Below are 8,019 nucleotides of genomic sequence, written 5' to 3' on the forward strand. Positions count from 1 at the left end.
TGTGATTGCGCTATCAAGATAATAAGTTGTGATTTATGCTCTACAAGAATTTGAATGCTGGTTCAGTTATAACGATTTACTTTTTGAGTAAATGAAAACATAATGTAGTTGTCTGGAGAAGTTTTGTGTGTGTTGGTGTGTGTGTTTGTGTGTGTGTTGTGTTGTTGTGTGTGTTGTGTTGTTGTGTGTGTGTGTGTCTTGTGTGGGTGTTAGTGTGTGTGTGGTGTTGTGGTGTTGTGTTTGGGTTGTTGTGTGTGTGATTGTGTGTGTGTGTGTGTGTTGTGTTGTGTGTAGTTGTGTGTTTGTGGTGGTGGGAGTGGTGGGGTTGGGTGTGTGTGTGTGAGATTAAAATAGCCCAATTGCTTTTACAATAAATAAACATTGGAATGGTGTTTAATTGGAATAGTAAAGGGTTTAACGTAGTGGCAGGTTGTGTGTGAGAGTAGAATTATATTATAGTATCTAGTCTCTTCATATTTTTTATAAAACCATTATTATCTTTTTCTCTCGCATTATTTAGCATATTTCGCTAATTTGCATAATTCGCAACTTTTCCTTTGCAATTTTCAAACCATATAAATCATCTATAAAAACCTTTTTTTTCTCGCATGTTTAATCTGCATAATCTAAAGTGATTATTATAGCTCCGCATATATCAAGTGTGTATTTTTTGTCTCTTTTGCATATTTCTTTGGAGGGTTCTAATATGCAGGGTCTCATGCTCAATTTATCTTGGGTGGCCGTGGATTCGTTTTGCGTCTTGGGTCATAATTGTCTTCTTCTGTTGGTTTTTTTTTTCTTTCCTGCTTCAAGTATGTTTCCGCAAAACATTTATTTATATATTTTATATTATTCAATCATTTTTATACTAGTCTTCAACTATCTTTCTTTTAATATTTTTGAACTTTTTTTTTGTTCTTTTTTTTTTTTTTTTTTCATACATATTTATATTTTTATTCTTATTTTTTATCATTGTTTTGCTCTTATTCTTTTTTTCCTTTTTTTTTTCTCCTTGGCTTGGTAGAGATCCTGGCAGTCCTTTTGCTTTCCTCTTTATTCTTATACTTACAGTCTGATTGCCTTTTTTTTTTCTCTTTTTTTTTTTTACTTTTGTTTGAGTTGGAGGAAGTTCGTTGAATATCTTCCTCTAGTATGGCATTGAATGATGTTGCATTTTTTTTTTTTTTTTTTTTTTGTTTTTCTATATATTTCTTTGACCTGTACTTTGACTTATTGATAGTTTATTCTGTGTGGATGAAGAGCTGGTTCACCATTATTATTAGTGCGTTTTTTCTTTCTCTTAGAAAGTTGTCTATCATTGGTCCTGCTTTCAATCATCTTTCCTGTTGAAATTTTCTTTCTTAGTGGTAATTTTTTTTGTCGAGGTTTGGGGGTTTTAAGTTTTTTTTCATTTTTTTTCATCTCTCTTTTGACTGTCCTATTTTTTTTTTTGCTTTTTTTTGTCTGCCTTTCCTTTCCATTATTCTACCTTTTTTTCTCTCTGTTATTTCTTTTTGGCTTTTTTTTTTTGTATTTCTCGAGTATATTTTTTTTGCACTGCTATTTTGGTTTTTTTTTTTTTTTTTTTTTTTTTTTTCTTTTCGATGAGCTCTCTTTCATTTTTGTTAAGTCTACTACCTAGGTGGCATTTTCTTTTTTTCATTTCATTATTTATATTGTTTTTGATGTATTTTTTTAGAGTTTGTTTTTGTTTTTTTTCCTGCAATTATTTTTTTTTTTTTTTTTTCTTTATTGGAATATGTGGATACTTCTCTGTGTGTTTTCTCCTTTGATTTTTTTCTGATCAATTTTTTTTTCCTGCTGATTTTCGAATTTTTTTTCCTACTTTCCATTTTTTTTTTTTATGCTTCACTTCTAATATTTTTGCATATAATATCTTTTTTTTCATTTTTTTTTTTCTTTTTTTTTTTTTCTCTACTCGAATGCTTGTTGCCTTCTTTCTGTTTTCTATTTTTTTGAGTATCTTTTTCTGTTGTCATGACTTTGGGGATTATATTTTTTAGTTTTTTTTTTTTTTTTTTTCTTTTTTTTTTTTTTTTTTTTTTTTTTTTGGGTTTTTGGGGGTGTTGGATGGGTTGTGGGTGTGTGTTTGGTTGTGTGGCCTTTTTGGTGTAATTGAGTTGTTTTTTTTTTCATGTAGGGATTTTTGTTTTATCTGTTGTGCTCTTTTCCATTATTTTTATCATTTTTCAGTTTTTGGTTATGTGAATTTTGTCTCTATGACATTTTGTCATTTATATTTTTTTTTGCTTGGGCAATACTCTCTTCTATGTTTCAACTGTCCCATGCTTTTGTCTGCTTTTGGTCCCATCTCATTCCCTGAACTTCTTTGAGCCATCAGGAATTGCACTGCGAGGTCGATTTAGTCCATTTGCAATGCGACACCGAGGCGCATTTTGTTCCACATCAAAGTGAGAAGCTTAAGTCCATGAGCATGGTCTGCGGAAACATTTGCTGCAAAGTGGCTCTGCGGTCGTGTTTAGAAGTCTGCAAACCGGCTGATTCGAATTCCCTGCCTAGCCCCTTCACAATTGCAGTCAATTTTTACTTCTCACCAGTGTCGAATGCGGTGAACTAGGTGTCCGATGAGAGCCCTTGCGAGTGCTGGAAATGCAGAGTTTTTTTCACTGGCCCTTTCCAATAGCATCAGATATGTAGAGAATGCTGTCTGAGCGACGTTGTCATATGCTGCATAACAAGCTGACGCTGGCCCTTTGCAACTTCTGTACTGTTTCAGAGTATTCAAGCCCTGGCCGTGATGCCAACAAGAAAAGCTATAGTCCATGAGCCTATTTTGGGTAGTCACTCAGCTCTGGAACAGCCATCCCACTCTTCTCCAGGCGATGATTACTGTCTGTCTGGTTCAGTTCTGTTCTGCAACTCGCAAGTAAATGGCTCTTCAGACGTTTGTCCCCTGCTGAGGTCAGACCGTATCCTCTGGTGAGAGTTAGCAGCTAATCCATCCGCAACTTATTCTGACCTCATCAATTTCCTTCGTCACTCAAAAACTGCATTCAGGATCCATGCTGGCTACCGTCGGTCTGTGATTTAAGCCTCGTATTGCGAGCTGCGATTATGAGCGTAAGGCGTTGGCTTTAGCCCTGGCTGTATGTTTTTCACAACTACAGACATCCTACACATTCGTCAACACTTCAAGCATTTGCTGCAAACGGGCCTGCGCTGATGGATAGATGGCAGTGCAGAGGCAAATAGCCTCCCTCTCCTCTACCACACCCTCCTCCTCCAGTTTTTTCTTTGACAAAGTGCACCAGCCCGTTTTTTTCTCCCTGTCATTGATGGCGCTCCGTCCGTCCGTATATTCCAACATATACCTCTTTCCATGGCAGACCGATATCCGCAATGGCATCACAACCAGTTGCTGAAAATATCTCCCTGAGCGGTGGGTGTCTGGCCATTGGCATTGTGGTTTCACTGTAAAGCAACTCTCTGTCACTTCAAAATTGTCATCAACACACACGGACATACATTGGGCGAGTGCCTGAGCCGGTGTCAGTGATGTCTGGTGCTCTTCATCAAGAGAGCCACAGAGTATGCCAGCGAAAAGTTTGGCTTGTCGCACAGCTGATCTTATATGTCACTTGATAAGTCAGAATGCGCTCTGCCACTGTGTTAGCTGACAGGCTGATGTTGTTGAACTGACCCTTCTTTTCCGGACAGACTATACATGCAGCCTGCAACATGCATTTTTTTACAAACTCGCCTTCCGTAAACGGCTTTCCCGCCCTAGCAATCATCTCACTCACCACATAGCTAGCTTCGACTGCTAAATCAGCCTCATTGCTTCCTTTCTTGAAGAGATTTTGTTGCTTCCATAGAATTTTTTTTAGCTCTGTGACTTTTTTCTCTCTCTCATCTCCCAGGTATTTTACATACTCTGCATGTTTAGTTGAGTAGTGACGTTTGACGTTATACTCTTTGTATACAGCGATTTTCTCTGTGCATATAAGGCACGTTGCGTTTCCCCTGTACTCAACAAAAAAATATTCAGTCTCCCACTTCTCTTGAAATGTTCTGTTGTCATCATCGATTTTCTTTTCCCTGAAAGTTTTGATGAAGACATGGCGATATATTTTGCTTCCACTCTGTGTCACTTTTGGATCACTCTGGATTGATTCCGCTGCGCGCATTTGATTGACGTGTGGCGGAGTTCCCTCGGAGGGGGGAGGGGCGAGGGAACTGCGCGCAGCAGTTCCCTGCCAGCAGCAGCAGCGGGAAAAATAAAATTGAAATATAAAGCGCAAACGTAAACGCGCGGGCCAGATTAACACTATTACATGATATCAACAAAGGGGCCATGAGAAACTGTCTCGCGGGCCACATCTGGCCCGGGCCTTGAGTCTGAGACACCTGCTTTAAGAGCTGCCGACATAAATGGATGCTGTGCTTCCATGAGCGTCAAATACCGCCGCCGATGGGAATACATTGCAATCAGTTGAAAGCTCTTTGTGTCCGTTTATGAAGCTGAAGGAGCCTCGGCGCGTCCCAACTGCACGCCACGGGACCCTGACCAAGCGTCGCTCCTGGACGTTTAGGGAGTGAGAGTGTGTTGCTATAACCTCCAAAACCACTCCAAAATTGTCTAAATCGGGCAACTAATTTTTTTAATGTTGTCCACATAATGCCATTGATGTTAATTGTACAAATTGCCCAACATGGAAGTTATCATCCGGCAGTTTCTTTGTGCTGGGGACCCCTATGATACATCTCTAACATAAAACTTTGGGTACTCAACATTTCCGGCTTTACAATGCTGGCAACTAGACAATAACCACTTGTTGCAGAAATATAAATGAAGCTCTAGTTTATTGCCGAGAAATATCTCTGTTGTTTATAATACAATTGTTTGCTTATCACTTCCTTGTAATGGATCAAATATGAGATATTTAGATATCACAGTACTAAATGTCTTCATCTCCATCTCTCTGATACACAGAAAAACAGCAGATCCTGGCAGACTGCCAGAGGAAGATAACAGGGTAAGAAATTATTTTGATTTGGCGATTTTGCAATAATCCTGAGCGCTGCTTCACCATTATTACAGTATCTGACATTTTGCATCTAATATAGAAGTCAAACGGGGATATGGAGATGAATGGTTTGAAAATATGTAAATTGATTATGAAGAACGTGCAGGCCTGACTAATGGTTACCTGTTGGAGTCCACAGGGAAACAGATGATGAGCGCTTTACAAAACAAAGGCTTTGCTTTTCCACAGTTCAGGTCTTTCCTTTGGGGAAATATAATGTGGTATTTACAGATGCAACAAAGTAGACTTTTCACGCCTAATCTGTTGCTGTTGTCTTGAAGAAAAATAGAGGTGATTTGTGGGGAAAAGGGCTTTTATCCTAAAAAGGACTTGGTGCTTCATAAAAAGTTCAGCCATTGACTTGCCTGTAGGAAGAGAGCATCAATCCATTCTCATTATGTGGCGGATATTGTTGAAAAGTTTTGTTGATTATCACATCAAGTTGTAAATACAATTACAGATACGATTTATCTGTGTTTCAAAATTGATGAAAGCCAGTACATGACATTGCATATTCAAATAGAGAACATTTGATAAATTAATGAAATATGATGCACTGCGATATATGACAAACCAACACTATATATTATATGAAGATGTCAATCAAGTAATAATAACTTTAGTCAGTTAGTCATTTGGAATGAAATGTTTTTCTGAATGAGATATAATGGATGTGAGTGTTTTTACAAAACGACATGAATACTTATAGCCCTGCAGCATTATGCTTGCCTATAACATTATTATACACACTGTCTTTGTAAATATGTCATCATTTTCTAATCACAAAGTAAATAACTATGAACATGTATAGTTGTGCAGTGATGAGGTATTTTGTAGGCACAACCCGGAAGTTAGCATCGTGTGGACTCACTCGCCAAAAAGTCATGGAATCTTTTAATTGGGTTTTTAAAAAGATTGCAGAAAATATGAATTAAGGCAAACACATGCTCATAATACTTGAGACATTTTGTACAGCAGCAAATTATCACTTAGCAACATTAAGTGTAAATGCAATCTTTAGAAGTAAAAAGTAGGGGTGCACCGAATGGGAAATTCTTGGCCAAAACCGATACCGAAAATAGGAAACAGTTAGCCGAAAACCGAATGCCGAAAGGCCGAAAATGATTAATAGAAATATATATATATATATAATGTATACATTTTTACCAATGTTGTTCAGCTACCTGATTCTGGCAAAACTTAACTTAAATAATAATCACTATTATGGGTCCATAAAACATTTATTCAGCACTTTTGAATGCATACAGTACATTAATCCAAGTCAAGTGCATTTTCTTTTCTCTGTAGGATAACTACAACAAAGTGCATTCAGAACAAAGCCAAGGTGCTTTAAAACTGTGCATAAACAGTCTAGACCGAGTATGGCCTTCAACTAACCAGTGTACTAGAGACTGTAACAGCCAGCTATCAACATACAACAAATGCACCTATATGTGCATGCATACAAATTGCAAACTGGAAAATCCACATGAATGTAACGATTTACAAAATGAAATTTACAATTGAATTTCAAGAATCTGTAAATAAGGCTGTCTGTCACTCATAAAGCAAAGTACGTTACACATTGTATAAGAACATAAGTGAAAACTGATTACAAAATCCCACATCAATTACAAATTTAATTACAATTTCAGAATCTGCAAATAATGTGTCTGTCCTCATGAGCAATGTAAACAACATGTATAGTTAGATACCGAAAGGTACAAATATATTGAAGAGCACTGTGCTGCTGTCCATTTCCCCCTAATTTATAACCTGAGATGGTGAATTATAACTCACAATGAAAATTGTTCAGGAAGCTAGTGGGTATAGAGTTAGACATGTAGAACACTAGATAAGCTTATGATAAGCCAGGCCTTCTCTACTTATTAAGGGGAAAAGTGGGAGGTTCTTTGCTAAGATAATGAACAGTAGCTTCTTGCTTTATCAGCTTCCATACAGTTCGCCACTCCTTCTTCATTCATCGCAATTACGAAGCACATGAGCCTCTCGCCAGGCAGCGCTGAAAGGTCCCGCCGTTGCGAGTCTCTCGCCTGTCAGCTGCTTCGCCCGCAAAGGGACTCCAGGATTTGATCTCTTACTCCGCATATTTGTCGGGCTGTTTTGATTTCAAGTGGAAATCTTGAGTATCGCCCGGATCCTAGTGATTAAAGTCTTGCAGTCACACCCCCTCGAGGAAATAGTGTCAGCTGAACGCCACACGTTTTACAAATCGCAATCCGCGCTCTCTTTCTCTGATATTTTTGCATAATATCTCCAAGCCCGACAGCAGATCTGGCGTGTGCAAGCCAGCCGCCGGAGCATCGAGCATTCGCGCGCCGTCTGACCCGTGCTGGTCGCCGCGTTTTTGATTACGTCATCACAACAACACGTTAGCTTTACCAACGTAACCCTGTTCTCTGACATTTCGGTGAGTATCTTTTCGGTGCTAAAACCTTTTCAACCATTCAGCCGAAACCCAGCATTTTTAACCATTTTCGGCCGATAACTTTGGCGGCCGCGATATTGGTGCATCCACTAGTAAAAGCTAGCGTTAGAATATGCAAACGTACAAAACAGTCACATGGCTCTATGCATCTCCCGCTAATGCTAAAGCATCCAATATTAGGAGGGATGACATTTTAGTGGTCTCATTTAGGTCACTTGGTGGCAAGCTGTTGTTTTTATGTATTAACGTATTTCAAAAAGTAGGACATTCTCTCCGAGTTTGTGTCAACCCACAGACCTTATTATATAGGGCATCGACAAAAGAACCAGATATAGTAATATGCTCACTTCATATCCAGGTTTTAGGACTATTTTCTGCACCACTCTATTGCCCTAAAAAATGGTTTGTTGTTGGTTGATTTCACACAGTCAAGCTTTTGTACTTTCTGTTAAACTGTAGGAATGTGATTTTTTGGACCGCTTCAGAATCAGTTCAAATGTC

General features: G+C 38.3%; 1 long non-coding RNA gene across 1 annotated transcript in view; it reads left to right on the forward strand.

Annotated features, from left to right (window-relative positions):
• The window catches only part of LOC104947727 (uncharacterized), an 11,787-nt gene extending 7,291 nt beyond the window's left edge, over window positions 1-4,496 (forward strand). Inside the window, exon 3 of the long non-coding RNA XR_798594.1 lies at window positions 4,400-4,496. This is a non-coding gene — a long non-coding RNA (uncharacterized lncRNA). The remainder of the gene's footprint in view (window positions 1-4,399) is intronic.
• The last annotated feature ends 3,523 nt before the right edge of the window (window positions 4,497-8,019 follow it).

Source organism: Notothenia coriiceps, unplaced genomic scaffold (genome assembly GCF_000735185.1).
Source record: "Notothenia coriiceps isolate Sejong01 unplaced genomic scaffold, NC01 NC01_scaffold00012973, whole genome shotgun sequence".
In the NCBI taxonomy this organism is placed as follows: domain Eukaryota; kingdom Metazoa; phylum Chordata; class Actinopteri; order Perciformes; family Nototheniidae; genus Notothenia; species Notothenia coriiceps.